This window comes from Petaurus breviceps, unplaced genomic scaffold (assembly GCF_028583685.1).
Source record: "Petaurus breviceps papuanus isolate PSGF00001 unplaced genomic scaffold, PetGlider_PUasm1.0 90895, whole genome shotgun sequence".
In the NCBI taxonomy this organism is placed as follows: Eukaryota; Metazoa; Chordata; class Mammalia; order Diprotodontia; family Petauridae; genus Petaurus; species Petaurus breviceps.
This window is the reverse complement of record NW_027187372.1, coordinates 16,647,309-16,662,343: the sequence shown is the minus strand read 5'-3', so window position 1 is coordinate 16,662,343 and position 15,035 is coordinate 16,647,309.

The window sequence follows — 15,035 nt, the reverse complement described above, 5'->3', positions numbered from 1 at the left end:
ACTTCTCTATGCGTTCATTGTAACAACAGGGGAAAAAAAAAACAGTTAAATCACTGGGGACTTCCATTCACTTATCATCAGTTAATTTTCCAATATTTTGCAAAGTATGTAATTAAGCTCATGGGAATTGTATTGGATATGATAGATAACCTTATATAACTGACCTTATACACATCAGAATCAGGAGAAAATTGGGTTTATAAAAATGTGTGCAGAAGTGCATTTCAGTCCTTAATTTGTTTATAGTTAATTTCTTTATTTGCTTTTTTATTCACCTAATTTACCTGTATTTAGTTGCAGATCTCTCAAGAATTGTTGCTTCACAATTTACAGGTTGCAAAATGCTTTAAGAAACATTATTTAATTTGAGAATAAGAGATTATGTGACTTGCCTAAGGTCATACAACTAGGTCTTCTGACTTTAAATCTGACTTTAAACTCTACTTTATTGTTCATTCTGTATTGTTCCCCACATAATTTCCATATGTAATTACAAGAACAGCAAAAGAAAACATCATGTCAGAGTCTTTGTTCACGTATTGATTTACATAAAATTGTCTCCAGCTATAGAATTCTCCTTATTTGGAGCTTCTGTCTTTTGTAACTACCTCAGATCATTTTGATCGTCCATGACTTTGAATTCCTAGAACACTTTTCTGTCTACATCATACACTATCTTGTATTGATATTTAACTGGTTCTTGAGCACACATTAAATCTCTTCAGTGCAACTTATAGGGTGCTTATTGACAGGGACTGTGCCTCTTAGTTCCTTATTCTCCAAAGCACCTCGTGCACACTAAATATATAGGACCATAGGACCAATATCTGGATTAGATCCAAGTTCTTTATTTTACACATGAGGGAACAGAGACCAAAAATTGTTAAGTGATTTGCCCAAGGAAACTTGCCAAGTAAATGTGGAAGTTGGGATATGAACCTTGGAGGGAGAGAGAGACAGAGACACAAGAAGAAGGGAGAGAGATCTAAGAGGGAGAGAATGATAGTTTTGAAATTATGATAGGGACATGATCAAGTTACTCTCCTTCCCTCAATGACTGAGTCCAAAGAACAGATTTTCATTGGAAGAAGCTACCAGGACCACATTTTTCTAGGCTATAAGGACCACATTTGCCTGGATATAAGGGGATCCCACTGGGAGGCATGGACTCTTATTGCAAAGATAGAGGCTGCTCATAAAAAGGAGAACCACATGAAATTAATTAATCTATCAAGAAACATTTACTAAGTGCTCACATTGTGGTGGGCATTATGCTAAGCACTGAGGCTACAAAGAAAGAGAAAAACAGCCTTGGCTTCCAGGAAGCTCATATTCTAATAGATGAGCTTAGGGGGTTGGATGTGTTGGCAGGGAGTTTGTATACTCTTAATCAGACCCAATTCAAGAAAAGGGAGCCACCACCCAAGAGCTCTGAGAGAACAGAGAACTGGTAGGGAGGGGGAGAGAAATAAGCATTTATTAAGTGCTAGGCACTGTGCTAAAAGCTTTACAATTACCTCATTTGATCCTCACAACAATCCTGGAGGGAGGTGGTATTTACTATCCCTATTTGACAGTTGAAGAAACTGAAGCAGAGGTAAAGTGACTTGTCCAGGGTCATACAGCTAGTTAGCATTTAAGGCCAAATTTGAATTCAAATCTTTCTGCCTCTGGGTCAAAAGCAGGCATTGGATCCCCATGATGATCCCCATGGAGAAGTTAAAGGCACTCAATGACACACAAGTAGCCAGATCATTCACACAAGAAAGTCATGCTGAAAATCTAGGACTTCTTCCAGAGAGGGTTTGATATATTGGAGTAAATGTTGCAATTGAATAGTTACCTATTAATATATATATATATATATATATATATACACACATATAGTAACTGAACCAGTTACCTATTGTTCAATTTTTCTTGAATACCTGGTGGTAAGCAAAGATGCAGGCTGAAATTGTACATAATATGTTCAACGAAAAATGCTACCAAAATATCCTGTTTATCTGGAGAATGAAAGTACCTGTAAGCCTTTGGGACTTGGGGACACTTTATCTCTGGAAGGAGAGAGGAAGATCATAAGCAACATTCAAGTGGTGACAGTCCATTTCATTCAATATTCAAGGGCTTACAGAACCAGCTACCAAAAGACTACGCAAGTATGCAAGGTGCTACATTGGCAAGAACTCCTCTAGATAGAACTTCTCTGCCAGAATCCATTTGGATCAAGGTCAAATGGAGAGCAAACTTATTCAAATAATATGCAATTTGAATGGAATAAAAAAGTCTAGAATTCAACCATAGTACCATCCTTAGTAGACCCACAGCCAACAGACTCTGAGCTTTTTAATCACAGCCTAGAGAACATGGTGGGAACCCCGAGGCCTGAGCAGAAAACTCAGTGAAGTCAGCATGAGGCATTCTAGTGCATGCATAAAAGAGTTATGCCACAAGTTTTAGTCTGTACTTGCTAATGTTTAGATAAGAGCCATATCTGCCTATTGATCTGTGCTTTGGAGCTTAACACATGGGGACTCACAAACTGATCTGAGAGAACACTTAAAGGAGGCTTCTGCTCAGAATTCAGAAAGGAGGAGGCAACAATAATATTCTCAAGTTCTCTGGCAGCAGCCCTAGCCAAAGGACAGAGTTCTGCAACACAATCTTGGTGTGCAAGAAAAATATGAGATACAGGATCAGTAGAAAGCCACCTCATGCCAAATAGCTGAAAGTCTGAGTAAGAAGACAGTCTACAAGATTGCCCCCAGAGAATAGTAAGAACTCTGGAAAGAGGGGCGGCCAGGTGGCTCAGCGAGTAGTGGCTCCAGTGTCGGGATGACCTGGGGGATCGAATCCGGGCTCAGATACTTAACACCACACCCAGAAATAACTGGCCATGTAACCTTGAGCAAGTTACTTAACCCCGATTGCTTAAAAAAAAATGTCGTAAGAACTCTGGAAAGGACCAAAAATCATAAACATCTGTGGCCTTCATTGGGGTCAGTCTTACTCTCTGCTGTCTAGGAAGACAGGAATGTTGCAATCGCTCTATATTCAGGCATATAATCTCTTAGAAAAAAATAAAACCATAGGAGCTTCTTCCAATGAAAAGATTATTCAATGGGCCTAGCCATTAAGGGAAATATAGGATGATCATGACCCTGTTACAATTCCAAATTCTCATTTTCTCTTATATCTCCTCCCCCTTTCAGTCTCTCTCTCTCTCTCTCTCTCTCTCTCTCTCTCTCTCTCTCTCTCTGTCTCTGTCTCTCTGTTTCTCTGTCTGTTTGTTTGTCTGTCTCTCCGTCCCAGGTTCACAATGAAAGTGATGCAATGGGGGCGGCCAGGTGGCGCAGTGAGTAAAAGTGCCGGCCCCAGCGTCAGGAGACCCGGGATCGGTTCTGGCCTCAGATACTTTGCACCCACACAAAACAACTGGCCATGTAACCTTGAGCAAGTTACTTAACCCCAATTGCTTATAAAAAAAAAGAAAGTGATGCAAAGAACTCTAAGAAGTTCCCATCTACCAGGTACAGATAAGTTGGTGACAGACACTGATCTATATCAAAAAGATTTGCATCCAGATTCAATTGGAAAAGAAATACAAGTTAGTATCAACTACAGGTTAGGAAAACTTGACAAAACTGCCTTCAGCCTGAGGAGTTACTCTTCCCCAACAAGGGATACAAGACTGTGCTGGATCTTGGGGCTGTCTTTTTTCTGATTAATATCCCAGTTGTGAAGGTCCTAAGGAAACTGAGTCAATCTACAGATACTTCATTAAGGAACTAGAGATAGTGACATTGTACAAGGGCCATACATAGCACCATAACAAAATTCCTTTTAGGCAATACCTCAAATCTAAGAGTAACACTCTAAGTATGGAATGCTATATGGTATTTTTTTAGTGTTTATTTGTTATCACAGGACCTGAAACTGAATACCAGCTCTTCCACTTATTTGTGTGACTTTGGGTAAATCATTTAATTTTTGTATGCCTCAGTTTCCTCATTTTTGAAATGATGGGCCCGACTCCATTGTTGTACCTATGATTTCTATCCTGGTTCTTATTCCAAATGTAGTGGGATGGACCACTCAGTGAGTAAGAATTAAGATGAAGTTTGTTTAATTTTAAAAAATTAATAACTCCAAGTAAAACCAATACATGAGGTGTTAAAAGCAGTCCACAAGGAAATTCTCTGGGGTTTCAAGGGGCTCACCTCCACAGTTCTAGTACCATATTTATATATTCTTTGCCCAAAGGATCAACAACTGGGTTACTAGGCCAATCCATTTGGTAATAAATACCTCAAACAGCTCTCATCTACTGCAGAGTGTCTTGTCTCACAAGAGCCCCATTTGGTGCTGTGGGAGTGTGGGGGGTTTACTCAAATCATCTAATTTCTACTGACATCTTAGGTCACAACAACATCCAAGTGCTAAAAGGTTGCCATTCTAGCAGGCCCAAGTGCTTCTTTTCTGAGGGAATCAGAGCATAGTCCTAGAAACCTGGATGATAGGTAGAATTCATTGGAGAGGAGTATTATCCTGTTTCTAGGCTCCTGTGAATCCTTTGTGTTTTGTATTTTCATTGGAATGAAATGAAGGCTGTCCTTCATCTAATAGATACCTTTAGTGCTCGCACAGAAACTGAGGGAGATTTTACCTTCCTCTGTGAAAATCAAGATACAAGCTATATCCTGATATTCCCAGGGAAGATTCTGGATGGTGTCAAATGAACCAAATTGTGAATTACAGTGGAAACCTGGGTAGGGAACATTAGAATATATAGCCAAAGGTATGAATGGTGCAAAGCTTACAAGATTGAATTCAGTTGTGTGACTAGGATCTCAAAGTTTAAAAGAAAAACTAATTTGCTAGCAATTACCTCTGTCTAAAAATAGAATGTGATTCCTTGGAAGGTAATGAGACTCTCTCTTATCACTACAGATTTTTTTTGGAGGGGGGAAGGCAGGGCAGTTAGGGTTAAGTGACTTGCCCAAGGTCACACAGCTAGTTAATGTCAAGTATCTGAGGCTGGTTTTGAACTCAGGTGCTCCTGATTTCAGGGTCGGCGCTCTATTCACCACTCCACCTAGCTGCCCCATCATTACAGATCTTCAGACAGAAATTGAATCATGTTTTGTCAGAAATATTGTAGAAGGAATTCCTGTAGGAATTGAACTACATGGTCTCTGAGGTCCCTTTTAACTGTGATTCTATAATTTTGAAGCTTTCCTATAGGCTTACCTTACCCAGCAGCATACCTTAAAGAGACAGCTAGTTTAGATAGTGAGAACTAATCGAGTTTGTGAACCAATTCATGAAATGAGTTGATTTAACGAATTTCTCCTTCCCTTTACCATTCCTGTTCCTCTGATAGACACTGAGGTGGGTGGGCTCACCCTTCCTAGAAGGCTAATGCATACCCACTTGTGTGCATACTTCACTTAATAAGGTTTTTCTTTTCATTTTTTTTTCTTGTCATCTCTAGGCAGCACAGACAAATATGAAGTATGAGGTGAACTGCCTGGGGCAGTTAACATAAAAGCAATCACCCAACATTAATCTAATATCATACCAAAAGGAGGATATTTGAAAAGGGTTCTTTTTGTGAGAGCACAGCTTTCTTGTGCTCTGTAGAGAAGACACCAGGGGCAAGTGGGTGGGGTCAACACACGGAAGGAGGGGAGCTGGAGCCTGCAGCACTTTCAGAAGGTGAAACTGCTCTTTGGTTTGATTGAGCAACCCCCCAGTGAGCAATCAGCAGCCCCTGAGAGATGTCAAAGATGGCTCCTAAAAGGAAAACCTCCCAAGTATTTATTTGAATGAAGCATTTTCACAGGGCTTGTCAGACAGAAGCACAATAGCAGTGAGACAATGGACTTCTTTTCCAATGAGTCTTTCAACTAGGGGCCCTAGTGAATGGAGGCATGTCTTGGAAATACCAGGCACAGGAAAGTAGGTGAAGGAAATGGACATTTCAGAATCTCCCCCCAACCATGGGCTTTATTAAATTTTTATTCTGATTTAGTAAAATGTGCTCCAACCTATAGATGAGTAAATAAACCTTTTAGGTAACATGCATTTGGGGAAAGAGATTGGAATAGCAATAGGAAGGGGTCCTAACCATGAGAGATTTATTAGTCAGTCAAGCATTGATTAAACATTTCATATATGCCAGGCACTGTGCTAAGCAGTGGAAATACAACACAAACAGAAAGAAAGACTATCTTTGCCCTCAAGGAGCCTGCTTTCCAGTGGGGTAAGATAATACATAAAAGGAATTTTAAAGAATTGAGGAAAGATGGAGGTAGCAGCTTTGGGGCATGGTAGTAAAAGTCTGAAATTTTGCCTAGAGAGGAAAGAGACATGACTGACCCAGGAACCCTCCTTAATTAGAGGTTCTGGGAGGAGTCATCCAGTGTGTGTGCCTGTGTGTGTGTGTGTGTGTGTGTGTGTGTGTATGTGAAAGAGAGAGAGCGAAGAAGGTACTCACAATTTAATACAGACATTATTTATTAGTTTGTTTAAATAATATCATAGCTATTCATGTCCTAGGAAGAAACTCAGGCAAGGAAATTATAAGGAAAGTCTAGGAACCTCAGATGCCAAGCGCATCTGAACCATGCCTCTGCAAAGGAAATTAGGGCTTAGAAGAGGCTAGGCTCAGTCCTGCTGAGTTATTTGAGTTAGGAGAAGTTGGAGTGACTTCAAGTGATTTCTAGAAAATCTTAGTGTAAAGGAAGTATCTCTCAGAGAACATATCCCTTTCACATTTGCAAGGCCATGATAGAATTCATTTTTAGGGCTTTAAGAAAGGAAAAAGCATAAGATATAGAAATCATTTGTTACACCATTCACAACTTAAGACTGCTTTGGTATAAGCATCTTACTTTAAGGGGAAAGCTCATAAGGTGAATTACTGTGCGTTTAAGGGTCACCACTCATTCTTCCTACTCCAACATTCCTTTTATATTCCTCTTCTTCCTTAGTTGCCCTCATATCAGATTAAAGTAGATATTATAACAGTAACAAACTGCTCTAAACTGCTTAGGTATAGTATAAATGGAAGCAATGCCTTTCCTGTACATAAAGAGAGAGGATGCTATTAACCACCATAAATCATATTTGCATACTCCATTGTTTTTATAGCAGTGGGAATGAATTTTTGCTCCTCCATCCATATGCCCTTTTCTAGCCAAGGGTTGTATCTGATATCTAGGTTTAGGCATGGAGTCTGAAACAAAAGTGAGAACACTGGTCTGTGGGTTGAACAAACACTTAATCTGAGTCCTCCTGGATTCTGTTTCTATCTTTTAGAGTAAAGACTGATCATTTCAGATGCTAATCCATTTAAATTGTAATTTCCCAGACAATATGAGCCATTAGTGATTAGTTAGTTCACCTCAAAGTGCCAGAGTAACAGGTGCACTCTTAGAAAGGCAATGACATAATTGCAGTCTAAGTGGTCCAGATAACTGGCTATAGATCTGCCAAGTTCAAATAAGGTGAAAACCTTGTGAAGATAAGTGTTTTTACAGCTTTTCCTTTGGTATCTTACCACAAAGTTTTTCTCTTAAGTCTATAAGGAAACCAACATGATAAATGGACCAATTTCATCTGAGACAGTTAATAACAAAAAAATCCTTTAAAAAACAAACCATTTTCAATATTGCATAAGTTATCAAATACAGTAAAGGCACAGATAGAATAATAGCAGCATTGTAGAACTGACTCAGTACTTTACTGTGCACATCACTTGCATGTGTACTAAGTGGTTGGCATGCATTGTCTCATATTCCCTTCTCCCTTCTAATATTTCTGAACAATAAAAGCCTTCAAAGAATTCACTTAGTCTTTTTAGCCTAATAAACATGGACTGGCAAATAGTACAGCATTTTCCATGACAAGGATCTAGGTTATTATTTTCTCCCTCGACTTGGCAACATGTATTATTTATGGTGATCTCTTAATATTTTATCAATGCATACATATCTGAAAGGCCTTTCTTGAAAATAAAAGGCACATTCAATATTTCTAAATAACTTTATGATGACCATTATTGCCCAAGCTTCAGTGTGTCCCAAGCCTTTATTTTTCTTTGTTTTTTTTGGGGGGGGGGGTTCTGGAATACCTCCAAGAATTTTTAATTTATATTTGAATCAGAAATTTCCTACTCTGATACTGACAACATTTTGTTTCATTGTCAGCTCTTCAATAAATACTTCTTAAACAAATAGAGCCCCAAAAGTCTAACAGTTAAGAAAAAGGAGAATCATTAATCATTAGCCGTTGGACTCTGGGGGCTCTAACTGTTTAACAGCAGGAAGGGACATTATAGATTACCTAGTTGAAGCCCCTCATTTTACAGAAAAGGAAACTAGAACCCAAGCAAATTATGTAACTTGCAAATGACACAGATGGGTGTCAAAATTGTTCTTTCTACCACAACTCACAACCTTCTTCATAAAGTTTCTGCATAGCCTCCGATTAGTAAAAAACATAGGGAAAATAGTGCTTAAAGAACCTACCATGAAGTGACTTTTGTCAGCTTATTCAATAGAACAATATATTCAATATTCACCATATATTTATTGAGACTTTGTGCACAGTAGACATTCCAAAATTCTACAGTTTTGTTTAGCCTAAAACAGGCTCCATCCCACCTCTGTCTCATCAAAATTATTTACAAGAACTTGCATCAATTGTTTTTTGTTGTTGTTGTTGTTGTTGTTGTTTTAAGCAATCAGGGTTAAGTAACTTGCTCAAGGTTACGCAGCCAGTTATTTCTGGGTGTGGCATCTGAGCCTGGATTCGTTCCCCAGGTCATCCCGACACTGGGGCCAGTGCTCTTACCGCTGAGCCACCTCACCGCCCCTACTTCTATCAATTGTTACAGATAAACAGCATAGGAACCTGGCTTATTTATAGCCAAACACAGCTTCAATTAATTTTCAAAAAATCAATCAGCTGAAATGGGATTTTTTTTATCACCTGATAAGTGTTTACTGCTGGGATAAGGCCCATGGGGGTTTGGAGAAGGGGAGGGAAATTAGGGAGGAATACAAAAAAGGAATAAACCAGTGTCATTGCCTATGTGTGGTTTATAGTCTAGTGGGGAAGATAAGAAATAGGATAGGAAGCAATAAGTGAGCAAGACAATGTACAATAAACTCTAAAATTAGGTAGTACAGACAATTTGTGAATAGCATAGTATATATTTAAGTAGGAGCTAATTGTGAGGTATGGATTTGCCAGTAGTCAACTATAATATAATAAACTGGTCATTTACTTCAACAATGTGTGATTGTCATCCATGCCATCCTAGCAGTTTGTCACGGGGAGTCCACCTGAAGTGCTAAAGCACCTCTCTCAAGTTATCATATCATAAGGATACCAATATATCCAAAAAAAACACATTCAAAAAGGGATGAGGAAATCAAAGAGGGTTAAAGCCATCAGGATCTTGGCTAGACTTTGAGGGATAAAAAGTACATGGACAGGAAGGAAGGAGGGCATTCTAAGTGGACAGGACAGCACGGAAAAGGCAAGATTGAGTATAGTAAATAATATGTGTGAGTCAAGAGCATGTCAAGAGAAAGAAGACTCCTGTGACTAGAGTAGAAGTTTAGTTCATTGGTTGGTTGTTGTCCTTCATTCTCAAAGAGGATCAAAATGACTCACTATGTTAGAGTCAAGTTACAGCGTGTCCGAATGTGGCTGATCAGAACAATACAAGCTCAGAATACTCTACCACAGGTCGGACACAAATAGTCCATGTGAACATTTGGGGTGAATTCTATAAATTTGCACAACTCACGTTTCTTTTGAGCTACTTCAATCCTGCTTTGCACCTTCTTTGAAAAGGACACACCCTTTGTGGTCCCATGCTGGTGTTTCCCATGTCATGTGATCAATTCCAAAATTATGAAGAGAGAGCTTAAGAGTATTTTGTTTTGTTTTGTTTTATCACCATGTCCTGCATAAAATAGTCTTTTAGGCAAGCGTTGTTTTCCATGAGTACAACATGGCCAGCCCATCAGAGTTGAAGTAGATTTTGAATGTTTGTCAGTTTAGTTTGAGAAAGAACCTTAGAGTCTGCTATCTTATCCTGCCAGGTGATCTTCAAAATATTCCTAAGACAATTCAAATGGAAGTGATTTAGTTTCCTTGCATGGCTCTAGTAAACTGCCCAGGTTTCACAGGCATACAACAATGAGGTTGGCACAATAGCTCTGTAGAATTTCAGCTTGGTAGTCAGGTTAATACGTTTTCTCTCCCACACTTTCCTTCAGGGCCTCCCCAAAGCCAGCTCTGGCAATGCATATATCAACCCCATTAGAAATGTGTACATTCCTCGAAAGTATACTGTCAAGGTATGTGAACTTATCTACAGCATTCAAAATTTCTCCATTTGCTGTAACTAATGGTTTCACATATGGACGTGCTGGCTAATGGAGTACCTATATTTTTGGGGGTGTTAATTGTTAGGCCAAAATTAGCATGAACAGCAGAAAATCAATCTATATTTTGCTGCATCTGAACTGTTGAGACTGCATTAAGTGCATAATCATCTGCAAACAAAAATTCACACGCTAATACTCTCTCCACTTTGGACTTGGCTTGTAGCCTTTTCAAGTTGAAGAATTTATCATCAGTGCCGTGGCTGACCTTGATGTTTTGTTTGTTTTCAATGAAGGTGTTTGACAATATGGCTGAAATATGCTAAACAGCACGGAAGCAAGCACAAAAGCTTGTTTCACCACATTGGTGACTGAGACAGTACAAGAGTATTGTTCATTATCCAGAATCTGGGCAAGCACGCCATCCTGAAATGGACATACAGTACTAATGAACTTTTCTGGGCAAGCAAATTTTGACGTATTTTCCCATAACCCTTCACTATTGACAATATCAAAGGCCTTGGTCATATCTGCAAGCATTGTATATAGGCCTCTATTCTGTTCTTGGCATTTCCCCTCTAGTTGTTGGGCAGCAAAAACCATATCAACCATTCCTCAGCCCTTTCTGAAGCCACACTGGCTCTCAGGTAGATGACTATCTTCCAGATGGAGTATCAGTCTAGTAAGTATCTTGCCAGGAGTGACTAAGAGAGAGATAGAGAGAGAGAAAGACCCCCTGTGATTGACAGAGGACAATCTATTTCCTTTACCTTTATAGAGATGGACAATGAAGACATCCTTGAACTTGTGGGGGATAACCTACTCTTGCCTTTTAACCCAGAAAATTTCATTCAGAGTAGAAGGTATGTGTTAAGGAAAGTCAAAAGAGGGTACTGAGTAAACAGGGCAGGGCTAGATTTTGAAGGATCTTCAAGGCATGAGAGAAATATTTCATGCTTAATATAGCAGGCAATAGCTAATTATAGGCCATATCCATAACACCTCAAGCAGCTGTACCCCAAGGACAGAGAGTGATGGGAACTGTATTTATAACATTTATTCAGCTAAGCTTATATCCACAATAACTCCCTTCTACCCTTATTCTAGGGGTCTTTTAATGACCCACCTAAGTCCTCTACCCTCCAATTCCAATAGATGGAACTATTTATCAACCACCAGACTTTGCCTCACACCAAACTCAGACCAATATGGCCACTAGCCATGGCAAATTAAAAACAATAAATAAGTCCCTGAATCCAACCCAGAAGGGAGTTAGGCTTCTTGACTGCCATATTCTGATTCCATATATTGTTTCCAGTCTATATACTATTGCGCTGTTCCTTGTAACCAAGCCCTTATCTCATCCCAAGGGTTCAATAAATGTGTATTTGTTCTTTTCCAATGTATCTGAGTCCTTCTCAATCTTATTTTCTATGCTAGTAGTCTGGAATTCTGGAATCTGAGCTTTGGAAAGAAACAGAGGCCATTTAGTAGAAATCATACTGGAAAAGAAATCCCCTCTACAACACAAGTAGTCGTAGACTTGTAGTAGTAGACTACAAGTAGTCATCCAGCCTCTGGTTGAAGACCTCCAGTGATGGGGAACCTATTACCTCCCCCTTGATTCCATTCAATTTTTAGATAACTCCAATTCTTATGAAGGTCTCTTTCTCCCCATAAAACAAGTCAAAAACTGTCTCTTTACAACTTCCAGTCATCACTCCAGTTATTCTGCTACAGAGTCCCTGGAATTTGTAATTTGTGTTCCCCTAACCTATACTCCTCCATCTGCATTTTCTGTGCTTGTGTCTCTGTTACCTTTTGTTAACATCTCTCTGAGGTTATGTCCTGCTTCAGACTCTGCCTTTTGCCCACTGGCAGAAACCGCTGATGCTATTACCTGTCCACTTGACAAGGTCTCCACCAGTTCCTTTCGGCTGATATTGACTGCACTTCTTTCTTATTGAGTGTTGGCAAAGACTTGCCCCAATCACCAATCCTGTCTCTGTGGGTCTAACTTGCTCCTAATTCTAGCCATTTTTCATCCAGCCTGGAATATTTCTGAGTGGTCAGTTAAAGGGGTTTATTTTTTTGACTATTCCTATTGATATACTTCAATCTCACAGCAATATACACTATCCACACTACAAAATAATCTTGCACTTTTCCTAAAAGCAATTGACCAATTGAAGAATCTTTTCCCCTGGTGTTATATTTCAAAATCCATTCTAATCAGGTGGAGGAAGGGGTAAAACTAATTCTCATATTAAGAAGAAATAATATAAAGTCATGAAAAATCATATTAAAGCTAGAAAGGTCAACCTCTCCAAGCTCTGCTGCCTACTTACCCATGACCTCAGGCAAGTCACAACCTCTCTAGACCTTAAATTCCTTATTTGAAAAATATATACGTGGGACTAAATTCCAGATCTAATTTTATGATTTTATAAAACTTAAGTCACCACAGCTCATCTAAAATCAAAGAACCATACAGCTTAAACAAAAATCAATAACTTTACAACTTTCAGGATGTTAAAACTAATGTGGGTAAAATTGTTGGTCCCACCACAAAGCAGAACCATTATCAGAACCAATACTCCAAAAATGTGACCCAAACCTAATACCACAAATTTAGGAACCAATTAAAGTTTATTGAGTTTACCAGCAAGGGAGCCCCACCGTGAGAGAACAAAAGGACAAAGGTTATACAGGTTTCTATATAGGCTAGTAGGGAAGGCAATAAGGGATGTGGCATCCCATAATTGGACAGACCTGTTGCTGTTGGGACTAGTAACAGTAAAGGCTCTTCTTCGGGTTAGCTATTTCTTTTAATCCACCCACCCCCACCCCCAAAGGCTTTTCTTTCAGCAGTAAGAAAGGTCACAGACCTGGTGGAGGTCACAAGTCCAAAAGGGTCAGGGGCAAAATAAAGAAACTGCAGACAAAAATGTATTTGCTTCAGCTTTCTCTGCTACCCACACCAACTGTATGAAACTAAACCAATAATATTGACAATATAGCTCAGTAGCTACAAAGGGATAAGTTTCTGCCCATGACCACGTGCATTTGCTTATTTGCTGACAATTTTCTTTTCTATGATGTTAAAGTGAGAGAGGGAGAAAGGTGTGAGAGACAAAGACAGTAGTTTCCAGAACATATTGTATTAGATTTTCTATGAAGTTCCCTCTACTTTTAAAATTCCATGAAAACATTAGAACTATTTCATAAACATGTGACACAGATCTTTTCTAGCATCCAAATTCCTATCTGTGGCCTATTAGGTCAGGGGATTTAAATAAGGAGTTATGTAAAGGTCAGGAGTTCTTTATTCTGGTAGAAAATATAATCACCATACCTAGTTAACTTTTTGATGTTCCATGGTCCAAAATGTATTTCTAACCTTAGCCAGGAAAAATCAAAAAGCATACTCATAATCACTAGGGGGAATAGGTGAGAGAGTATGCATGGAATCATATAAATAATGTCAATAGATAGAGAGAAAGTCAGATAGATATTCATTTATATCGATAGATAGATGCATGTTCTACTGTAGATGGGTCATTGGCATCCCCTTCATGTATTTGAAATATGGCATATGGACCATGATATTTTCCCTGTACTTAGCATCTCTGTAGCTTCTTGTATTGTTCACCACTGAACCTTCATAGTCCTTTGTTTCTTGACTCCTACAAATAGAATGGAATAATTTCCAACTTGAATTTCACAAATTCCCCATCTCCTTGGTTTTATAAGCTCTTCCCCTCATCCCACAACAATGAACTGATAATTAACGAGAGATTCTGAGTATACTTCTATGTTCCTCAATCTACCACAGCTTTTGTGAAATTGAAACTTTCCCATATTCATCTTTGAAATGAAGTCTGTCTAATGCTCTTCACAAGCTGCATTTTTATAATCCAGAGCCAGGGGTGGGGAACATGCAGCTTTGAAGCCACATGTGGTGCTCTAGGTCCTCAAGTGTGGCCCTTTGCATCCAAACTTCATGAGGTCACATATGGCCTCAAGGTTGCAGGTTCCCCACACCTGAGACCATTCAAAAAGTTCTTAAAACTATTGCAATCATTATAGCTGTTTCAATTTACTTGACATATATTTTAAAATATTTTCCTTGGAGAGAATTCTGGGAAGATGGTGGTCAGAAAATTCCAAGCTCTCAAGATTTTTCCCCACAAAAGAGTTAAAATAGCACCTTAGGGTAAACAAAGTGTGGGTGGAAATAAATAAAAACATGGGCATAATCTGGGTCCTCCTGGTACAATTTGAAAAAATCAGAAAAAAATCCCAGGACAGTTTTGGTGCCTGTGAAGAGTAAACATCTCTAGGATAGGTTCTGTTTTAATATCAAGTAACAAGCTTCTTAAACAACAAGCAGCAAGCCCTGGAGTTAGTTGGCTTGAGAGGCTGCCTCAGCCCCAGCCACCAGAACTTTTACCCCTGGGATAGTGAGGGAAGTTGGGTGTCTGAGCCCAGGAAGATCAAGGGAACCTCTGCTGACCAGGAAGACCAGGCCTAGCTGTGCTGTGAAGAGCAGAGGAGAGAGAAGGAACCAGTGCATTCCTGGTGAGTACAGAAGCAATGAGGCTGAAAGCCCCTGGCTATGGGCACTTA